Below are 23,436 nucleotides of genomic sequence, written 5' to 3' on the forward strand. Positions count from 1 at the left end.
ACAACACAGCTGGAGCAGATGAAGGGAGGAGAGATTCAGAGATGAAGCCAAAGATGCCCGTGTGTCTTTGTTGGGGAGAAGTCAAGGTCAAGGTCCAGGAGGGAGGTCGGGCAGAGCCAGGCAGACTGTGCTAAGGACTAGGGTTTGCTCTGTGGGCTGAGAAGCCACTAGAAGGTTCTGAGCAGAGGACCAACGACTCTTCCATGGAAACGCTATGCACTATCTTTCCAACTCCTTTGTAAATCATTTTTTTAAAGAACAAAACGGACCCTTCACTGCAGTGGGGGTGACTCCAGCAGCAGTTACCTAGTCCACTAGGCTCCAGCAGGGAGGCTGGTTAAGAGGGGGTTACAGCTATCGTCCTGGGAAAGTTACTCAAACTTTCTGTGGCTCAACAGCAAGTCAGGGGCTATTAACAGTACCAGCCTTATTCAATCAAAAGGTTTAAATGAATAAAGTGTTTAGAACAGTGCTGGGTAGCTAGTAAGTACCATGTAAGTATTCATGGAATAAAAAAATTAAAATAAAATTTCAATTTTATTAAATTAGTTAATTTGACTAATAAATTAATGCTGGACCAGAGAGACAGTGGGAGACAGAAATGTGATCGGCTACATTTTCCAGGGGAAGTCACCAGGAATTGGCAAGCATCCGGTCTCAGTGTGAGAGAAATCTAGATGATTCCGACATGTCTGGTCTCAGCCACAGAAAGAGTATAGGTTCCATTGACTGAGAATAACATAGGAGAAGCAGGTTTGGGGGAAAGTTGATATTTTGCCGTTGGACGTCCTGGCCTTGAGATGCCTACAGACACATGAGAAGATGCTAAGCGGGTAGCATTTAAAATCAGGGAAGGAGGACTTCCCTGTTGGTCCAATGGTTAAGACTCCACACTCCCTATGCAGAGGGCCTGGGTTTGATCCCTGGTCACGGAACTAGATCCCACAAGCCACAACAAAAGATCCTATGTGTTACAACTGAGACCTGGCGCAGCCAAATAAATAAATATTTTTAAAGGTAAAAAGAATTAAAAATGAAATTAGAAAATTCAGGGGAGGGGTCCTGGCTGCAGACAGATGTTTGGGATTCACCAGTGTATTATGGTAACTAAGATATAAGCATCTGAATGCAGAGTTCCAAAGAATAGCAAGAAGAGATAAGAAAGCCTTCTTCAGCAATCAATGCAAAGAAATAGAGGAAAACAACAGAATGGGAAAGACTAGAGATCTTGTCAAGAAAATTAGAGATATCAAGGGAACATTTCATGCAAAGATGGGCTCGATAAAGGACAGAAATGGTATGGACCTAACAGAAGCAGAAGATATTAAGAAGAGGTGGCAAGAATACACGGAAGAACTGTACAAAAAAGATCTTCACAGCCCAGATAATCATAATGATGTGATCACTAATATAGAGCCAGACATCTTGGAATGTGAAGTCAAGTGGGCCTTAGAAAGCATCACTACGAACAAAGCTAGTGGAGGTGATGGAATTCCAGTTGACCTGTTTCAAATCCTGAAAGATGATGCTGTGAAAGTGCTGCACTCAATATGCCAGCAAGTTTGGAAAACTCAGCAGTGGCCACAGGACTGGAAAAGGTCAGTTTTCATTCCAATCCCAAAGAAAGGCAATGCCAAAGAATGCTCAAAATACCGCACAATTGCACTCATCTCACATGTTAGTAAAGTAACGCTCAAAATTCTCCAAGCCAGGCTTCAGCAATATGTGAACCGTGAATTCCCTGATGTTCAAGCTGGTTTTAGAAAAGGCAGAGGAACCAGAGATCAAATTGCCAACATCCACTGGATCATGGAGAAAGCAAGAGAGTTCCAGAAAAACATCTATTTCTGCTTTATTGACTATGCCAAAGCCTTTGACTGTGTGGATCACAATAAACTGTGGAAAATTCTGAAAGAGATGGGAATACCAGACCACCTGATCTGCCTCTTCAGAAACCTATATGCAGGTCAGGAAGCAACAGTTAGAACTGGACATGGAACAACAGACTGGTTCCAAGTAGGAAAAGGAGTACGTCAAGGCTGTATACTGTCACCCTGCTTATTTAACTTCTATGCAGAGTACATCATGAGAAACGCTGGACTGGAAGGAACACAAGCTGGAATCAAGATTGCCGGGAGAAATATCAATAACCTCAGATATGCAGATGACACCACCCTTATGGCAGAAAGTGAAGAGGAACTAAAAAGCCTCTTGATGAAAGTGAAAAAAGAGAGCGAAAAAGTTGGCTTAAAGCTCAACATTCAGAAAACAAAGATCATGGCATCTGGTCCCATCACTTCATGGGAAATAGATGGGGAAACAGTAGAAACAGTGTCAGACTTTATTTTGGGGGCTCCAAAATCACTGCAGATGGTGACTGCAGCCATGAAATTAAAAGATGCTTACTCCTTGGAAGAAAAGTTATGACCAACCTAGATAGTATATTCAAAAGCAGAGACATTACTTTACCGACTAAAGTTCGTCTAGTCAAGGCTATGTTTTTCCTGTGGTCATGTATGGATGTGAGAGTTGGACTGTGAAGAAGGCTGAGCACCGAAGAATTGATGCTTTTGACCTGTGGTGTTGGAGAAGACTCTTGAGAGTCCCTTGGACTGCAAGGAGATCCAACCAGTCCACTCTGAAGGAGATCAGCCCTGGGATTTCTTTGGAAGGAATGAGGCTAAAGCTGAGGCTCCAGTACTTTGGCCACCTCATGCGAAGAGTTGACTCATTGGAAAAGAGTCTGATGCTGGGAGGGATTGGGGGCAGGAGGAGAAGGGGACGACCGAGGATGAGATGGCTGGATGGCATCACTGACTCGATGGACATGAGTCTGAGTGAACTCCGGGAGATGGTGATGGACAGGGAGGCCTGGCGTCCTGCGATTCATGGGGTCGCAAAGAGTTGGACACGACTGAGCGACTGAACTGAACTGAACTGAAGGGTTGGGGGCTGGAAGAGATCACTAGAGAATAGTGTTGGGAAAGGGGATGGAGCCCTGGGCCCTTCAGTGTCCCATCCCCCAAGAGGGACGGCCTGGACAGGGGCCTAGATGCAGAGGGTGGCCACTGCAGACCAGAGCTCATGCCAGCCTCTTTGATTACTGCTATTTTCCCGTGAAGTGGGAAGTAATTGTGGTCATGAGCTAAGAATAAGCTGGCTTATAAGGAGATGTTGGGGTTTCAGTATAAAGGAAAGAGTGTGTGAAATCGTCTCTAAAAGAGTATGAGGGTGGATAAAAAAGGAAAAGTAGTGAGATTTCATAAAGGAAATCAGTTCTGAATATTCATTGGAAGGACTGATGCTGAAGCTGAAGCTCCAATACTTTGGCCACCTGATGCGAAGAACTGACTCATTGGAAAAGACCCTGATGCTGGGAAAGATTGAAGGCAGGAGAAGAGAGTGACAGAGGATGAGACAGTTGGATGGCATCAGCGACTCTATAGACATGAGTTGGAGCAAGCTCCAGGAGTTGGTGACAGAGACGGAAGCCTGGTGTGCTGTAGTCCATGGGGTCGCAAAGAGTCGGACATGACTAAGAGACTGAACTGACCTGAGTGAGATTTCTGGGCAGGACTAAGGATGGACTTGGTGAGGGGGGTCACAAATTTACAGAAAAACCAGTGAGCAAGGCTGTGAGTTATGCTATAGTGATGTTTGACTGTTCAAGTGCAGGTGAAGAAGAGATGGCAAGCAAGATTGAAATAGGGTTGGGGTTTTGCCAGACCCATATAATGGAACACCAGAGGGTAAAGGGAGTTGAGTGAAGACAAGGAAGTGATCATAACGATGGTGAAGCATGAAGTAGGCTACTGACCAGCTTGGGAGGCATCCAGCATCCTTGCCCTTAGGGGCTGATTGGCTCTACCTTGGAAGCTGGCAGGAGAAAGTCTTGAGAAGGTAGGCGACCTCAAGTGCAATGTCACTATTTTTCTCTGGAGAGTGTTTTTGGTGCTTACAATGGAATTTAATCTGATAAGATGGGAAGTGAGGATATGGTTGGTGAAGGGGCAGTGGCCAAGTCATAGGATCTAATGTCTATGGATGCCAGTGAGATTAAAGAATCTGGGGACTGGAGCATCAGAGGGAGGGAACCAGACAGAAAAGAGAGGGTAGTCAAGCAGTAGGACGCTTGAAACTGAGATCATAGAGCAGTGCAGTTACGACATGGTCCACACTGACCAAGGAAATGAGGCCAGCCGAAAGCGTCGAGTTAAACCATCAAGTAGAAGAGGTTAAGGAACCAAGAGGCCAGGGTACAAGAAGGGTCATCTAAGTAGATATGGAACTAACCAAGAACTGCTGGCAGGAGAAAAGATGGGGATAGAGGCAGTAAGCAAGAGCTAAAACCTTCGTGGGATGAAGGAAAGTGCCTGGGAGTCTGCAGATAGATGCACAGGGAAGGAGTAGCAGGTGGTGGTGTCTGATGCCATGAGCTCCAAACTGGCAGTTTAGTACAGGAGTGAGGAATAATAGTCTGGAAGCAACAATGGCAACCAGGGAGACACCTACCCCACCTCCAGGCTCAAGAATGCCAAGCAGTATGGGAGGGAAGACAGCCGCCACATGGCACAGGTGCAGATCAAGTAGCGCTCCTAGGGGAGAGGCAGGGTCCAAGCAGAACAGGAGGCAAAGGGAATGTCCAGAGAAGGCTCCTGGCTGATGGAACAGGAGTCCTAGCCAGCGCGATATCAGGGTTTGGGAAACGGGGAAGGAATGGGAAGTAGGTCAGACTAAGGCATGCACAGGGCCTTTCAGGGAGGGAGTTTGTGGTGAGGACAAAGGCTTAGTGGTATTAATCACGGAGATCTCCCAACAGGCTGCAGTGATGGCTGTGAGTGTTGGGGAACAGGGAGTCTGGGGCCATGCCACTGTCTCTATCACCTCCCATTGTCTCTGCAACACACTCCAACTGGGTCCTGTCCCCATCATCCTCCGGAAACTGTTCCCATGAAAGCCACCTCTGTATTGCCAAAACCCACGGATTCCTTCTCCATCTTCACTTTATTCGACCTTTTAGAAAATCTTACACAGATGAAGACTCCTTCCTTCTGAACACACTCTTCTTTGTCCCTGTATCCTCTGGCTTTTTGCCTACCACCCTGGCCACTCTTTCTGACCTCTTCGGTGAGCTCCTCCTCCACCATTACTCTTAAAGGTTAATATGTCCCCAAGCTATTGGTGTGCTGCCCTATTTCACCTTTTCATGGGTTTGCCCTGATGAAAGCACAGTCTCTCCTGACTCCCACTGCCACTCCATCCTCCTACTACCAAACCTAAGACTTATTCACATATTCCCAGCCATGGTGAAGTGACTTTTTCAGTGAGTATTGTAGGAATTCTTGAGTTAGGTCCTACGGCAGGCATTGAGTGACATGTAGAATGTGCAAGACAAGTCTCTGCCCTCAAGCTGTTCAGCATCCTCCTAAGAAGACACGACTGAGGTGCATAAAAGTATAGTACTTCTGATTATGAAAAAAAAAATCAACTAGCAGAGTTGGACCATACTCAAATGGTCATCTACTTCCTCCTACTCAATTTTCAAAGCCTCGATGAGATGACTTAGCACCTATAAGGCCACCCTGGGAATCAGACCCAAGTCTCTCAACCCCTAGGCCAGTGCTCTTGCCATGACACCTCAATGAGTGGTTGAGATCAGCAGTTAAGTACCATGAGACCTAAAATAAAAGGCACTGTGCCTTTGAAGTTAGAGGCACGTATTCTAAAACCAGACTTCCAGAGTACAAATCACTAATGAACCTCAAACCACAGTTACAACGCCGTAATAATTATCTGGGGAGAATCACTTAACTTCCCTGTGCCTTGTCAGTTAAACGTGGACAATAATTGTACTACCTCATAGTAAGGATGAGGAGTCATATGAGTTAATACAGGTAAGGTGCTTAGATTGTCACTGGCACTTAAGAGAGCTTTGTGAGGTTTTAAAGGCTAACACAGAATGGCTCAGTTAAATAAACATTTTCACCTCAAAAAAAAAAAAATAAATAAAGGCTAACACACTGGTAAGTGATCAACAGGAGAGAAGGTCTGTTAAGTGCTGGTTACCCACTTCCTCTCTGAACCCCAGGAGCCTGGCACATGTCACCAAATGAATGAGCTAATGAACATTTAACATCTATAGGGAAACAACACCAGGGATCACCTCCATCTGCCCCCATTTGCACCATCCAGGATGTCCATCAAAACCAGGGAGGAAAATTCCACCATGACCAGCACTATCAAAAAAACACCTAGTCTAACATCTACTAACTCAGTCCAAGGCAAGAGGAGATAAAGCTCTACAAATCTCAGGATGTATGTTAATAAACAGGTAGAATAAACACTGGCATCAAAGTCCCAGCGTGGGATGTAAATCTGGTGTCACTGAGAATTAAATGAAATACTATCTTCCTTTAATTTATGACTCCAAGGAATAAAATCCCAGTTCTCAATAAGCATCAGCCAAGACAGAACATAAATCCTTTGACTCTACACAAAAAGAAACAAAGTCCGGGTGGGAAGGAGGGAGAGGTTGGAATCTTGGTCAGTCTCTTCTATCCACTGAACACTTGCCCCCCCAAAAAATCATTTACTCAATAATATACCAGAAAGAGGAGGGTTAGCAGCAATTCCGGAGGGAAAAACGAGATAGGTGCTTCACATTTGGATAGATTCTCCATGGTTTACAGAGCTCCTCTTTTCAGGAAACCTTGGGGTGTGAATCAGACCCCAGGTCCTGATGCCTAGGCTCTTGGTAAACTAGATGCACTTGGGAGGGGAAGCGGGGAGTGGGAAGAGTGGGGAGTGGCTGTCGGGACCTCCTTAGACCTCGATGAGGTTCCAGGAGCCTGTGGCTGGTTAGTGAGATGGATCGGGTCTGACCTCGGAGGCCTACCTTGGAAGGTCAAGTCTCTCTTTTGGCCGCAGCAGAGACAGCTCCATTTGCCTCTCTGGGCCCATCTTTTCCCACGCGACGCCACGCGCCCGCGGCTCCTCCCTGGCCCCGTGCGCCCCGCTCCCACCCCGCCACCCCAGGTACTCACTCCCACTCCTTGCGCCGCGCCTGCGGGGTGCTCTGCATCTTGTGCGCCTCGTGGGCCTTGATGATGTCCCGCTGCTCGATGAGACCCCCGCGCCGCCGCTTCATCACCTCGGGGCTCACCGGCAGGAAGGGGCTGGAGCCGCCCTCCCAGCCCGGGCCCTCGCCCTCCTGCGCCGGGAAGAAGTTGTCGAAGCCGCCGGCGGCACGCGGGGAGGCCGGCAGCATGCCTGCCTCGTCCGAGGCGTCGGCCTCGAGCAGGGCGCACTGCTGGGGCCGCCATGCCTCCTCCTCGGGCAGGGCCAGGACGTGGCGGCGGCGGCGGCCCGCGGCCTCGGGCTCAGGGCTCCCGCCCGCCGCCGGGCAGAGGGCGGGCTCGGGCAGCCTGTGGCAGGGGCTCAGTCCACGCATCTCGGGCACCATCACAGAACATTGCTCTGCGCCGGGAGGTGGGAGAGAAATAAGGGGTCGGGGAGCAGGGAGGGGAGGGGTGGGCACAAGGGAGATAGAGAAGAGAAAGAGGTTAATGACGTTGTCCTCTGGGGCAAGGTGTCTGGCCTGGCCCAGAAACTGGCACACAGTTGGCTCTCAATAAATGACTGTGGCACTCCGGAGCACCCATCCTGGAGCAGGCTGTGTGCCAGGTGCTGGCAATAAATGATGGTTGAACTTGGGAGCATCCACTGTGGACCACACTGTGCCAGGTGCTGGCTGTCTAGAGTTAGGAGAAGCAGGTTTGATTTTTGCCCCACGAACTTCAGTCTGGCACAGAGAGCAGAAGTTAAAGGCATAATTATAGGCCACTGTGATCAATGTCTCAGGGTGCTGAGAGAAGGATGCCAAAGGCTTCCATCTCAGCCCCACCTTAACAGCTAGCTGGCCATCCCAGCCTGTCCGTGGTGAAAGAATCTCCTTACCCCTCTCCCCAGGGACCCAGCTTTTCTGGGGAACCCATCCACCACCTGCTCCCCTAACTCTCATACTCTCTCTGGTGGTGCACATTATTGATGAAAACTGCGTCCCCCAGACGGTTCCTTCCTCACTTTCTTATGCTCATTTGAGCAGGGTCTGAGGAGCATGTGTGGAATCAGGTGCGCTGGCCGGCTCCCTTGAGCCTGGTTTTCCTATTCCATGCGAAGGAAGATGTGGCCGGATTTGTCTCTGTGAGACACTCATTCAATCAACACCGACAGGGCTAACCATGAGTCTGGCGCTGGGCATGCCAAGATGAGCTGGATTTAGTCTATATCCTCCTCCTTGGAGGAAGAGGATGAACATGAATTTGACCACACAGCCTGATGTGCTGTGATTGAAGTGGGCCTGATGGCTATGTGAGCTCATGTGCGGCCTCTCCTCAGCCCACTTGCGGGCTTCGTGGAGGAAGTGACCCTCAGGCTGGGTGTAAGCGGGGTTTGCCAGGTGAGGAAAAGGAGAAGATTACTGGCAAAAGGGAGAGCATGTGCAGAGAGGATTTAAGGAACCTGAAGGACTTAGAAAGAGTTCCCATAGCAAGTGTGAGGTCTGAGGGACAATCCTGAATTGAGAGAACCTGAACTTACCAGCCTTTCCAGACCTCTGCCTCCTGTTTCCCTCCCAGCCAAGAGCCCAGCACCGGTGATTCCCAGCCTCTTTTCCACCCACGTTCCAAACCACGCCCCTAGTGACACAGCTGGCACAAACACGCCCCTGTGGCTCCAAAAAGTGGGAGAAGCCCAGGTATCCACATCACTAATCCAGGGCTTAGTGAGCACCTATGATGAACTGAGGGCTAGGCTGGGCCCCCAGGGGAGGCATCTTCCCAGACCCTGCTCTGCCTTCCACAGTCTGGACTGCATACCAAATCACAAATCATAAAAACTGAGAATATTAAAATGGGCAGGAATCTTAATGGTTGAGCCATATCATTTTACAGGTGAGGTCCAGAGAGATAAAAAGTCTTGCTCAGACTAGTCATACTAGAAATAAAAGAGCTGGGAAAGGGCTCAGGTTTTAAATTTAACTCACAGTTTTTTCCACTATATTGATCACACTGCCTCTACCCCATGAAGCAGAATCCATAAATGCCCCTTAAACCCCCCTCCTCATTACATTAAGGAAGCAGGTAGAAAAGGCAGGATGGGGATTTCCCTGGCAGTCCAGTGGTTAAGACTCCTTGCTTCCACTACAGAAAGGGGTGGGTTCTGTTCCTGGTTGGGGAACTAAGATTCCATGTGCCTCAAGGTGCAGCCAAAAAAAAAAAAAAAAGGCAGGATGATTTTAGTGCAGATTTCAGTGTCAAATAGACCCTGACCTCCCTGAGGAATGGGCCAGAGGTATCTTCCTCATTTGTCTCCTGCATTTCAAGCACGTGGACTGGTCATCCCAGCCCTGCCAGCTCCACACCCAACAGCTCAGAGATACAGGGCAGGAGGCCGTGGGAATGCACTGACCAGCCTTAGGTACGCAGCCACCAAACTCGGTCAAGAGGGCAAGGGCGGGGAAGATGAAGGGTCCCGGATAAGCTTGCAGGAGAGGAGAAATGAAGGGGAAAATCCATTTCCAGTCCTGCACACAGTTGGGCGGGTCCCTAGAAAGAGTGATTCATGTTCCTCACGTTGTCATCCTGTCTCAACTCTGCTTGATGGATTTTAAATTTATCCTTCATTCCTACAACGTTTAAATGTCTCTCCCCCACCACACACATGCACACACTCCTCCCCGGCTGCTCCCTCTCTCTCCGCAGGCTTCAGCACCACCAGAAGCCCAACCAGCCTTGGGTTCTCTGCAGCCGAGAGAACCTTCCTCATGTCCCTGCTTGGCAGAGGCTCCCGGACCACCCTCCCAGCTCCCACCAAGGACCTGGCCCCTTGTCTCTGATTCCTGGCCCACCCTCTCCCTCCTCACTGGATTCCCCCTTCCCAGACACTCTGCCAAGTTGAGTCACATCTTTTGCCAAAATTACAGCAGCAATAATATGCACCACAGAGCTCCTGCTTCAACGGAATCAATTTTACGAATATCAAAACATGAAATTATCTCATCTTTCCTTTAAGAATTCCTGTTAAACAACCCTTCTATTATTGATATAAATGTTCATCATGGGAATCTGTCGCCCCCACTGCCTGCCAAGCTGGCCAGTCCCCAGGTCTGGCTATCATTGAGCTGAGAAAACATCTTTCATCTCAGGAAATTTAGACGAGACAGAGTCTGCATCTTCCAGGGAAGGACATTTGAATCTACTCTATACTTAGCTTTTCTCCCAGCCCCCAAATTCTGGCATTCTCTGAATACCTGGAGATCAGAGATCTTGTCTGGATTTATCTTTCTATATCCAGATCCTAGTACTAAGTTCAACACGTAGGACACTGTTGTGGTCACTGATGAGGGCTTCCCTTGTGCCACAAACAGGAAAGAATCTGCCTGTAACGCAGGAGACCTGGGTTCAATCTCTGGGTCGGGAAGATTCTCTGGAGAAGAGAATGGCAACCCACTCCAGTGGGAGAACTCTGTGGACAGAGGAGCCTGGTGGGCTACAGTCCACGGGGTCACGTGGTGGTCACTGATAACTGTTAGTCAAATAGTCTGGGTATTATCCCCACCCAGGGCACATGGTAGGATGTACATCCTGGCCCCCTGTGGATCATGTGAGCTTGCTGACCTGTGAGTTGCAAGTGGAGGATGTACGTCATTTCAAGGCTAAGCACTTAAAGCCAGTGTGAGACCTCTAGATCTAGAGGGACAGGTACATTTTCTGTAAAAGGACCAGATAGTAATTATTTCAGACATTGCAGGCCATGTAATCTTTCTTGCAAATACTCAAATTCTGCAGTTGTAGCCTAAAGCAACCAGACAATATGTAAATGAATGTGTGTGCCTGGGTTCGGATAAGACTTTATTGATGAACTTTTGTAAACTTTGCCCTTTCAACTGGACCTTTTGGACACCATCATGGCCACTTAGTCTGTGTTCACAAGTTCTATAGAGCAGCAGAAATAAAGAGAGGATAGAGACCCACAAAACAGAATGGAGGGTGGACACATCAGGTGAGAAGCTTCCTGAGGGCAAAGTTTCTGTCCTGTGGGCCCACCCGCAGTCTCTAGGGGAAGGAAAACAGGCCCTGCTGCTCTGCAATAATGGCTCAAGAATGAGCTCATGAAAGCCCCGAGGACACCTATCTTACTCCTCTAAACTTGGCTTCCACTTACTTCTCTTCTTTTTCCTTGTTGGTTTGTTTGACTAACATGCAAGGTGGTGGTGGTGGTGGTTTAGTCGCTAAGTCGCGTCCGACTCTTGTGATCCCGTGGACTGTAGCCCGCCAGGCTCCTTTGTCCATGGGATTCTCCAGGCAAGAATACTGGAGTGGGCTGCCATTTCCTTCTCCAGGGGATCTTCCCGACCCAGGAAGGTATGCAAGGTACGGGATCTTAAATTATGGTGATCCTGAGGAGGAAGAAGGTTTAGGCACACATTTGTAATCTAGCAGCCGCATTAAACTTGTCTCTCCTTGTTTGTCAGGCCACATAGGGAAGCAGAGTAAGGGCTGTCCTTTCCATTCCTACCCCTAAACACCATGCACTGATGAAGATGCTCGAGCCAGCGGTCCGCACTCCTGCCTGCCTCTGAAACCTTCTCCCCTCTCTCCCCTCAGAGCCAAAGTCAAGATCTTCCTCCCAAAAGGAACAAACTCTTTGGACCATCAAGAGTTTTAATTTTAGGGGCTTCCCTGGTGGTTCTGCAGTTAAGTCTCCACACTTCCAATGCAGGGGGGCAAAAGTTCAATCTCCGGTCAGAGAAATAAGATCCCACATACTGAGTGGTATGGCAAAAATAAATAAATATATATTTTTTAAATGTATGCATATACTTTTAAAAAGAGTTTTAATTTTATCCATCTATCTTTGATTGCTTTAGTCATAATGGCCCATGCATCCCCTTGGCATGTCCTTGCCTCTCAGACCCAACAGGTGAGTCCACCATGTTGAAGACATGCATCGCCCTCTCATTGGGTTCATGTCCATTCCACTCCTACCCCTCACTTTCTGATTCTTCCAGAACATGAACATCTTCCAGTCACCTTCTGAGAAATGGATACATCAAGAAGTCAACAAAGTCACAATTCTCTTGTGAAGTATTGCCTTCAAACCCTGAAAGTTTTAAGTTGAGCAAGGAGGAAGAAGTCAGCCCTGGATACACCACCAAGCAGCACAGGCTGGGAGACAGAGAACAGAAATGGAACTGATAGGCAGAAAAGGTGACTGGGAGGCATGCAAATGTCCCTCAGCTGGACCTGAGATACCCGAGCCCCGCACCCTTTGTCTGCCCTGGGCAAGGAGAGAGCAGAAGGGTCCCCATCCCAACTGTAAGGAATGAGAATTCACAAGAGGAAAACAGTTTTTAAAATACTACACAACTGAGATACCATCCTGAGTTCTTTTCTAAAAATGATGCTCTAGAGAAAAGAATTGACGTACTTAATGGGCTTCCTGTCCAGCAAAACAAAAGGCAGGGAATGACCCTACTCCTCATCTTCACCCACCTACTCAAAGAGGAACATTCTTGGTACAGTGATAAATATTCATCTAGGGATTCTTATCTGAGCCAGCTTGCTATCTGACCACAAAGGAGGAGTAAAAGCTGGATTGTTCACTTGTAGTCGCCTCCCAGGGTTGTGATTCTCAAGCTTTAGTGTACATCAGAAGCATCTACATTGCTGATTTTAAAATGCAGCTTCCTGGGACCTTCCTCCAGAGATTCTTATGCAGTAGATCTTAGGTGGGTTCAGGAATCTGCAGTTTTAATAAGCACCACCTCATCCCTTCCACCCCCAGGAATCAAGTCTTGAGTAACACTGTCCTAAAGGCAGCAAACAGTCCTGAGAGATTGTGCCAGGTGGATAAGAAGTAATATCTTGGATGAATTAGGATGTTAAAGGTCCATAGGTGGGACAGTGTCCCTTTCACTCATGTTCAGTCAACATCATGAACTGAAGGTATCAAAAAACATCCAGGATGAGTTCCTTGGCCCACCCCCACTCCCTGCAAAACTCCATCCTCCCTTAGACTGACATCCGTTTTTGCCCATCCCACATCCCTCTCCATATGTCCACGTTATGCTGACCGTTCAAGGGTGGGCTAACGTCCAAGAGCATTTGACAGGTTGGTGTATTTCGAATGGAAACCGAGACCCAAGGAAGACATAACTTCAAACTGGTGTCAGCAGCTCAGGGCTCAGGATACAGTTCTGCCATTTGCTAGTCAAGCAAGCTTTACCAAGTCATTTCTCTAGGTCTGTTTCCTCTCCTGAACAATGATAAGAATAATTATATAATATCTACTACTTAATACAATATTTACTAATAAAATATAGTCTGTAATTATATTGTCAATAATAATATAACCTGTCCTACGGAAGTTTGTGGTGAGACTCAAATAAGATAGACTCTCAGAAAAAACTTGGAGATGTGAGTTATGTAAATATGAAGGGAAAAAGAGAGGCTTGGAGCCATAATGCTGAAGCCAAGCTTCCTAGGTATGAATTCCAGCTCCCCTCTGACCAAATGAATCCCTGGACAAATGACATAGTCTTTCACTTCCTCATTTTAAAACATCACTAAGAGTAGATTCTTCATAAGGTTGTTTTGAGAACAGAAACACATAGAATAGTAGAAACATGTAGAACAGTACCTAATAAAAATGCCCAATAAATGTTAGCTCTCGTTTTTATTATGTAAATCACATATTTTATTAGATAAATAATGCTAGTTTAAAAAAACCCAAATATTGATGGTTTAACCCAAGTGCCAGTGAAAGGGTTATTCACTCAGTCATGTCTGATTCTTTGCCATCCCATGGACTGTAGCCCACCAGGCTCCTCTGTCCATGGAATTCTTCAGGTAAGGATACTGGACTGGGTAGTCATTCCTTTCTCCAGGGGATCTTCCCGATTTGGGAATTGATTCTGGCCTCCCTCACTGCAGGCAGATCTGAGCCACCCAGGAAGCCAAATACAGCATGAGGACGGTTGTTAAAATGACTATATGCTACATGTGAAGGTTGTGGAGAGAGTTGAACCTAAGATTTCTCATCATATGGGAAATTTTTTTCATTTTTCTTTTTATCTATATGAGATGATGAACGTTAACAAGGCTGATTGTGGTGGTCATTTCATGATGTATATAAGTTAAGTAACTACCTTGAACTTATACACTGCTGTACATCAATTGTATCTCAATAAAACTGGAAAAATAATTTTTTTTTAAAAAAGGTTTATTTCTCTCTCATGTCATAGTCAATAATGCAAGTTGGCCTAGAAGATGGGAAAGAAAGACCCTGCACTCCACTGTCATTTTGGGGCAGACTGAGCTCATTCATGGGCTCTGTCATCCCCTAAAGATGGCATTTTTTTTTAAAGGCTGGAAAGTAAATATTTTAGGCTTAGCAGGGTGTGAGTTTCAGCTGCAACTCCTCACCATGGCCTTTGTAGTGTAAAAGCAGCCATAGATAATACATAGGCAAATGAATGATTGCTTCAATAAAACTTTATTAACAAAAATAGGCAGCTAACAACTGAGCCTAGAGCCTCATCATCCTCCACTAAACTTTTTCTCTCCAGACGGGAGACAAAGGAAAAGAAAAAGCACTTGGGGAATCTTACAAAAGGTCTAGAGGCCAGATCTGGAAGCGATGTGTAGCATTTCTCCCCTCTTCCATTAGCCAGAGCTGTCTCCTGGCCCTGCTTAATCAAAGGAGAGCAGAAATGCAATCTACCTGCATGTCAAGGATAGGAAGGAGAAAACCTATAGTGATCGTCTGCATCACACAACTGCTATTTATATTATGATATAACCACAAAAGTGAATCAAATGGAATACTGGCCAATCCAGTGAGTTATTAATCAACTACTGTAAATTAGCCACATCATAGTGTGCACAGAGAGAAACAGATATATTTTACACGAAAGAAAAAGGAAAAACTCTAAGTGGTGTGACAATCAATTCATCAAAGGATCCTGAAGATTTGGGAAACAAGACCTCAGCAACGCAAAGTGTTGGTGTTGGCCTTAATCAATCATGCAGCAGGCTCACACCACAGACTACCCCCCTGAAAATACACATAAACACACACACGCACACACACACACTCTGGCCTTTAAGCTACATGGAGAGACCATATGCCAGCAAATTTGGAAAACTCAGCAGTGGCCACAGGACTGGAAAAGGTCCGTTTTCATCTCAAAGAAAGGCAATGCCAAAGAATGTTCAAACTATCATACAATTGCCCTCATTTCACATGCTAGAAAGAGTATCCTCAAAATTCTTCAAGCTAGGCTTCAGCAGTACATGAACCAAGAACCTCCAGATGTACAAGCTGGATTTAGAAAAGGCAGAGGAACCAGATATCAAACTGCCAACATCTGGTCATAGAAAAAGCAAGAGAATTCAGAAAAACATCTACTTCTGCTTCATTGACTATGCTCAAGCCTTTAACTGTGTGGATCACAAGACACTGCAGAAAATTCTTAAAAAGATGGGAATACCAGAACACCTTACCTGCCTCCAGAGAAATCTGTATGCAGGTCAAGAAGCAATGGTTAGAACCAGACATGGAACAACGAACTGGTTCCAAATTGGGAAAGGAGTATGTCAAGGCTGTATATTGTCACCCTGCTTATTTAACTTATATGCAGAGTACATCATGCGAAATGCCAGGCTGGATGAAGCACAAGCTGGAATCAAGATTGTGGGGAGAAATATGAATAACCTCAGATATGCAGATAACACCACCTTTATGGCAGAAAGTGAAGAGGAACCAAAGAGCCTCTTGATGAAAGTGAAAGAGGAGAGTGGAAAAGGTGGCTTAAAACTTAACAGTCAAAAACAAAGATCATGGCATCTGGTTCTATCACTTCATGGCAAATAGATGGGGAAACAATGGAAATAATGACAGATTTTATTTTCTTGGACTACAAAATCACTGCAGATGGTGACTGGTCTTTTAATGAAATTAAAAGACGCTTGCTCCTTGAAATAAAAGCTATGATGAATCTAGACAGAGTACTAAAAAGCAGAGACATTACTTTGCTGATAAAGGTCCGTATAGTCAAAGCTATGATTTTTCCAGTAGTCATGTACAGATGTGAGACTTGGACCGTTAAGAAGGCTGAGAGGCAAAGAATTGATACTTTTGAACTGTGGTGCTGGAGAAGATTCTTGAGAGTCCATTGGACAGCAAGGAGATCAGACCAGTCAATCCTAAAGGAAATCATCTCTGAATATTCACTGGAAGGACTGTTGCTGAAGCTGAAGCTCCAGGATTTTGGCCATCTGATTTGAAGAACCAACTCACTGGAAAAAATCCTGGATGCTGGGAATGATGGAGGGCAGGAGAAGGGGGTGACAAAAGGTGAGATGGTTGGATGGCATCACCGACTCAAAGCATGTGAGTCTGAGCAAACTCCAGGAGATAGTGAAGGACAGGGAAGCCTGGCATGCTGCAGTCCATGGGGTCATGAAGAGTCAGACAGGACTTAGTGACTGAACAGTGAGGCAGAGACCACAGCAGCTTTATCCACCGCTGTATCCCCAGCACCCAGCCCTAGAAACATTCAATAGGTTTTTATAAAAGAAAGGAGTGGGGGAGGGGAAGAGGAGTAAGGGGAGGTAGAGGGGAAGGAAGATATTCTGCAATTTCCCATACTATAATTTTGCTATTGTGATAAATTAGCCCTCTTAAATTACTGGCTTCTGCAGAGATCCTTACCACTACATTTGAGTGGGCAGGAGTGGGCTTAAGGGGCTTTTGCTTGCAGCTTTCCAAGCTGCTTGAATACTTGCCTTTGCTGTTCTGCTTTAAGAACTTCTTACAATCTCCACAGGACCTGCCTGGCTCAAAGAAGGGAAGGGAGACACTTTAACATGGGAGGGGAGGCTTAATTTCCACGCAGAAATGTCCATGGAATCATTCAACAAACATTTTTTGAGCACCTACTATATGTCAGGGAATGATAAATGCACTGGTAATTCTTTATGGTACCACAAAAAGAATCCAGAAAGAAACCTAAGGAGCTAGCCCAGCATAAAAAAATATTTCCTGTGGGTTTTTTTAAACCAAATATTACTTCTACCAGAGTATCTTGAAATTCCTTGAGCATTTGTGACTTTTCCAGGATTTGTTACTTCTGCTACTCTTTCTATTTCCTTAAAGCACCCAGACATAAACAGACAAGACAGGCAAAGCTAAAAAGGAAGGCCTACTTTTTCTGGAGATCTTAAAGCGAGTAGAAACCTAAGGACAGAATAACATTCTCAGGATCTGGAAGGAATCAGTTATGATGACAGCTGGAGAGAAAACAAATGTCGCCACCCTTTTTACTTATGGAAAGAGAGTTAAGGTGCCCCAGTTGTCTGGCTTGGGATACAGGAGGGCTTGGGGGCTGACTTCCGGGAGACCACACCTATTCCCTGAAAGACATTTGTCCAAACCACTGCAGCGTCGCCGGGCTCCGACAGCTGAACGCAGGGTGCTGCACAAACTCCCCCAGCACCTCTGTTTCCATCAGTGCTTGTCAGGTGTCAATTTCAGGAGCACTGGGATCTCCAACTAGTGCTTGATAACAGCCCTCCTGCCCACACAGACCAAGATGACTTGAACTGATTTGCCTGGAAGCTGTATTTTAAAGAGGAATAATTTACTGCCGCAGTAAAGGGGTGGGAGTCGGCACAAATGGCACCTCCTTTCTGAGCAGGATTCCAGTTCCAGTGCAGCTTCTCAGAGGCACTAGCCCACGAGCAGCCCCTTCCTCTGCAGCTCTAAGCAGGGAATCTGCTTTGCCTGGAGAGAGCCAGTCGGAGCCACCATCAACCGAGAGAAACAAGTGCAGAGCCCCCCAGTCTGCATTTCAGGCTTCCACGGTGCAGCCACAGAAAGTAGGACAACCTTAAGCCCTCAAGGCCTTGCATTCTGGCCAGATGTGAGCCCCTGTGGTGGTGGCCGTCCCTTCCAGATACCAAACTCTGCCCTGCCGTCTGCCAGTGGCCCCTCCTGGGGTCAGACCCCAATGTCAGACCTGTCTCAGAAGCCAGCCTTTGTCTGGACACCCTCTCGGCTGTGATCAGACACATGGGAAGTTACAGCGAAACAGGCCAGCAAGTGGAAAGTCATGGCTTCTGAGCTGGGTGCTCAGGTCCCCATGAAAATAAAAGGATGAACTGATGACTTTCAAGCGTACCTGGCCTCTGAGAGCTTTTCTAACTCTCTTCTTCATCCCACCGTCATCTCTGCGCTCTCTCACTGCTCATTTATGCCTTTTTCTTTCTGGTCATCTACTGTGTATTTTACCACATAATTACTAATAATGATGTTATAATTAACCTGTTTTTTAAGCCAACAAAACTTGCATTTCCAGAGATAAAATGACCTGAAGGATTTTATCCTCAGTACACACACACACACACACAGCGCACAATGTTGTCAGTTCAATGTGTGCAGCTCAGACTGGTGGAGTTGTACACTAAGGCACGGAGCACTTATGTGACATTAGACAACAAAATACAACCACGTTGACAATGCCTGCATGCCTACAACAAGCTGAAAAAGAAAAACTGTAGTGGGTATTACAGTTATTAATTCAGGGCCTTCCATGCCCCTGCCCTCATGCACTTTCTGCTCAACCTGTGGGTTCTAGTTAGACCACACCAGTCAAGGTAACCCTAACCCTTTGCAGGTGATTAAGAGAAGAGGCTTCCCTCGTGGCTCAGCTGGTAAAGAATCTGCCTGCAATGCGGGAGACCTGGGTTCAGTTCCTGGGTTGGGAAGATCCCCTGGAGAAGGGAAAGGCTACCCACTCCAGTCTTCTGGCCTGGAGAATCCCATGGACTGTGTAGTTAAGAGAAGGGCACGTGACTGACTTAAGGCCAGTAAAGGAAGAGGTCAGGCTTCCTGGGGCTATGGGGAGACTTCTTCCAGATTTTAAGGAAAGCTTTTACAGGAACTGTTTCTGGACAGTGACCTACACAGATGTGAACCGTGGAACTGCCACCACCACCACCTCACTGCCAACCTGAAGACCAAGCTGCCACATGGAGGAGGGCAGGCCACAAGAAAGGTGTCACCAGGTCCCGTCAGCCTGCCCAGCCGTCCACCACTAGACTCTAGCAGTACAAGACATCACGGTTCCTGACAGCTGCAGCCCATGCATTCGCGTTAGATTTTCTGTCACTTCATGCCATACCTCACCGACTAGAAGCCCCATAGCCACCCACACCATGACAAGACACAACTATTCCATAAGCCTGAAAAGCCAGTGAGTCGCTTTGGCCACAACAGGGAAACGTCCCCTCATGCTCCTCTACGTGAGTTTTTTTTGGTTGTAGTTTATCTTTTATACATAAGACATTGGGACCTCAGTCTTACATAAAATTCTTGATAATGGGATACTAATTCTAAGAATCACTGGTTCACTCCAGTGTTCTTGCCTGGAGAATTCCCTGAACAGAGGAACCTGGAAGGCTACAGTCCATGGGGTTGCAAAGAGTCAGACTGAGCGACTAACACCTTCACTTCTTCTTGCTTCTTTGGCTGCTTCTGGGATTTTCATGAAAAGATGCTACCTCTATCACAAAGGTTTCAGAGAAGTATCCAGGCAGGTAGCCCTCCCCTCACCTTCCCATACCATCTCATGACTCTCCGCAGTGAAACTTAAAAAAAAAAAAATGAGGTGGTCCTAAGATGGCGGAGGAATAGGATGGGGAGACCACTTTCTCCCCTACAAATCATCAAAAGAACATTTAAACGCTGAGTAAATTCCACAAAACAACTTCTGAATGCCGGCAGAGGACATCAAGCACCCAGAAAAGCAGCCCATTGTCTTCGAAAGGAGGTAGGAAAAAATATAAAAGACAAAAAAAGAGACAAAAGAGGTAGGGACGGAGCTCCGTCTCGGGAAGGGAGTCTTAAAAAGAGAGAAGTTTCCAAACACCAGGAAACACTCTCACTGCTGAGTCTGTGGCGAGCCTTGGAAGCACAGAGGGCAACATAACAGGGAAGATAAATAAATAAATAATTAAAACCCACAGATTACAAGCCCAGCGGTAACTCCCCCAGCGGAGAAGCAGCGCAGATGCCTGCATCTGCCACTAGCAAGCAGGGGCTGGGCAGGGAGGCGGGGGCTGCATTGCTTAGAGTAAGGATCTGCCCTGAATGCCCCGAGCGCAATCTGAGCGAACTAACTTGGGCTAGCAAACCAGACTGTGGGATAACTACCACACGAAAAGCCAGCCCTAACTTCAGACACCACCAGGCCCACGCACAGAACAAAGGACTGAACAGAGATAGCTGGCTACAGACCATCCCCCTCTGGTGACAGGCAGCCAGAGCCAGAAGGGGGAAACTGCAGCCCCAGAGAGACATTATCTACAAAACTGTAAGCAGGCTTCTTTGCTAACTAAGACTTCTTGGGGTTCTGGACTGTCAACATCCACCTGAGAAGGTGCGCCGGTTGTACACCCAGAAAACCAAGCGGCAGAGATGGGGAAGGCGATAAGTTGCAGTGACCACGCTCCCCAAACACCTCATCACCTGAGCTGCTCGGACCTGGGAAGGGCACAAAACGCAGGCCCAACCGAGTCTGCGCCTCTGAGGACTACCCGAGTGCCTGAACCTCAGCGGCTTAGACCTGGGAGATGCATGCAGCTCAGGGCCAGCCTCGGATGGTTCCTGGTGGAGCAACCTAGAGCCTGAGCAGTGTGGGCAGGGAGGTACATGCACCGTGAACGGGGGCAGGTCCAGTGTGGATGAGGCACTGCAAGCACACGCCAGTGTTATTTGTTTGCAGCATCCCTCCCTTCCTCACAGTGCAACTGAACCAGTGAGCCTAAAAAAAGTATCCATCACTGCCCACTTTGTGTCAGGGCGGAAATCAGACACTGAAGAGACCAGCAAACAGAAGAAGCTAAAACAGAGGGAACTGCCTTGGAAGTGACAGGTGCAATAGATTAAAACCCTGTCATTAGTACTGACTACAAAGGAAAGGGCCTATAGATCTTGAGAAATATAAGCTGGACCAAGGAACTATCCGAAAATGAACTGACCCCACAATACCCACAATATTTTTACCATTTTTACAATCATTCTTTTTTTTAAAATTTTTTTTAATTTTTAAGTTCTCTATTACTCCTTTAATTTTCACTTTTATAACCTACTATTACTTTGCAAAAAAAGACCCTATTCTTTAAAAGCAAACTTCATCAGTTCAGTTCAGTCACTCAGTCGTGTCCGACTCTTTGTGACCCCATGAATAGCAGCATGCCAGGCCTCCCTGTCCATCACCATCTCCCGGAGTTCACTAAGACTCACATCCATCGAGTCGGTGATGCCATCCAGCCATCTCATCCTCTGTCGTCCCCTTCTCCTCCTGTCCCCAATCCCTCCCAGCATCAGAGTCTTTTCCAATGAGTCAACTCTTTGCATGAGGTGGCCAAAGTACTGGAGTTTCAGCTTCAGCATCAGTCCTTCCAAAGAACACCCAGGACGGATCTCCTTCAGAATGGACTGGTTGGATCTCTTTGCAGTCCAAGGGACTCTCAAGAGTCTTCTCCAGCACCACAGTTCAAAAGCATCAATTCTTCAGTGCTCAGCCTTCTTCACAGTCCAACTCTCACATCTATACATGACCACAGGAAAAACTATAGCCTTGACTAGATGGACCTTAGTCGGCAAAGTAATGTCTCTGCTTTAGAATATACTATCTAGGTTGGTCATAACTTTTCTTCCAAGGAGTAAGTGAATTTTAATTTCATGGCTGCACTCACCACCTGCAGTGATTTTGGAGCCCCCAAAAATAAACTCTGACACTGTTTCTACTGTTTTCCCATCTACTTCCCATGAAGTGATGGGACCAGATGCCATGATCTTCGTTTTCTGAATGTTGAGCTTTAAGCCAACTTTTTCACTCTCCTCTTTCACTTTCATCAAGAGGCTTTTTAGCTACTCTTCACTTTCTGCCATAAGGGTGGTGTCATCTGCATATCTGAGGTTATTGATATTTCTCCTGGCAATCTTGATTCCAGCTTGTGTTTCGTCCAGTCCAGCGTTTCTCATGATGTACTCTGCATAGAAGTTAAATAAGCAGGTGACAATATACAGCCTTGACGTACTCCTTTTCCTATTTGGAAACAGTCTGTTGTTCCATGTCCAGTTCTAACTGTTGCTTCCTGACCTGCATACAGATTTCTCAAGAGGCAGGTTAGATGGTCTGGTATTCCCATCTCTCAGAATGTTCCACAGTTTATTGTGATCCACACAGTCAAAGGCTTTGGCATAGTCAATAAAGCAGAAATAGATGTTTTTCTGGAACTCTCTTGCTTTTTCCATGATCCAGCAGATGTTGGCAATTTGATCTCTGGTTCCTCTGCCTTTTCTAAAACCAGCCTGAACATCAGGGAGTTCACAGTTCACGTATTATAATTTTTGTGATTTTGTTTTTTTTTCTCTTTCTTTTTTTTTCTTCTTTTCTTTAATACTGTATTTTTGAAATTCAGAACTCTACTCTAGATTTTTAATCTTTGCTTTTTGGTATTTGTTATCAATTTTGTACCTTTAAGAACCCAAGCTTCAGTACCCATTTTTACTTGGGAGCGAGATTACTGGCTTGACTGCTCTCTCCCCCTTTGGACTCTCCTTTTTCTCCACCAGGTCGTCTGTGTCTCCTCTCTACCCCCCTCTCTTCTCTACCCAACTCTGTGAATTTCTGTGTGTTCCAGATGGTGGAGAACACTTAGGGAACTGATTACTGGCTGGATCTGTCTCTCTCCTTTTGATTCCTCCCTTTTACCCTCCTGGCTACCTCTGTCTCCTTCCTCCCTCTTCTCTTCTCTGTATAACTCTGTGAACATCTCTGAGCGGTCCAGTGAGGGAGTGCACATAAGGAAGTGATTACTGGCTAGCTTGCTCTCTCCTCTGTTGATTCCACCTCATCTCATTCGGGTCACCTCTAACTCCCTCCTCCCTCTTCTCTTCTCCATGTAACTCTGTGAACCTCTCTGGGTGTCCCTCACTGTGGAGAAACTTTTCATCTTTAACCTAGATGTTTTATCAACAGTTCTGCACAGAAGGAGAAGTCTTGAGACTACTGTAAAAATAAGACTGAAAACCAGAAGCAGGAGGCTTAAGTCCAAACCCTGAGAACACCAGAGAACTCTTGACTCCAGGGAACATTAATTGACAGGAGCTCATCAAATGCCTCCATACCTACACTGAAACCAAGCACCACACAAGGGCCAACAAGTTCCAGAACAAGACATACCATGAGAATTCTCCAGCAACACAGGAACACAGCCCTGAGCTCCAATATGCAGGCTGCCCAAAGTTACTCCAAAACCATTGACATCTCATAACTCATTACTGGACACTTCACTGCACTCC

The sequence above is a fragment of the Oryx dammah genome, unplaced genomic scaffold (genome assembly GCF_014754425.2).
Source record: "Oryx dammah isolate SB20612 unplaced genomic scaffold, SCBI_Odam_1.1 HiC_scaffold_21, whole genome shotgun sequence".
Taxonomy (NCBI): domain Eukaryota; kingdom Metazoa; phylum Chordata; class Mammalia; order Artiodactyla; family Bovidae; genus Oryx; species Oryx dammah.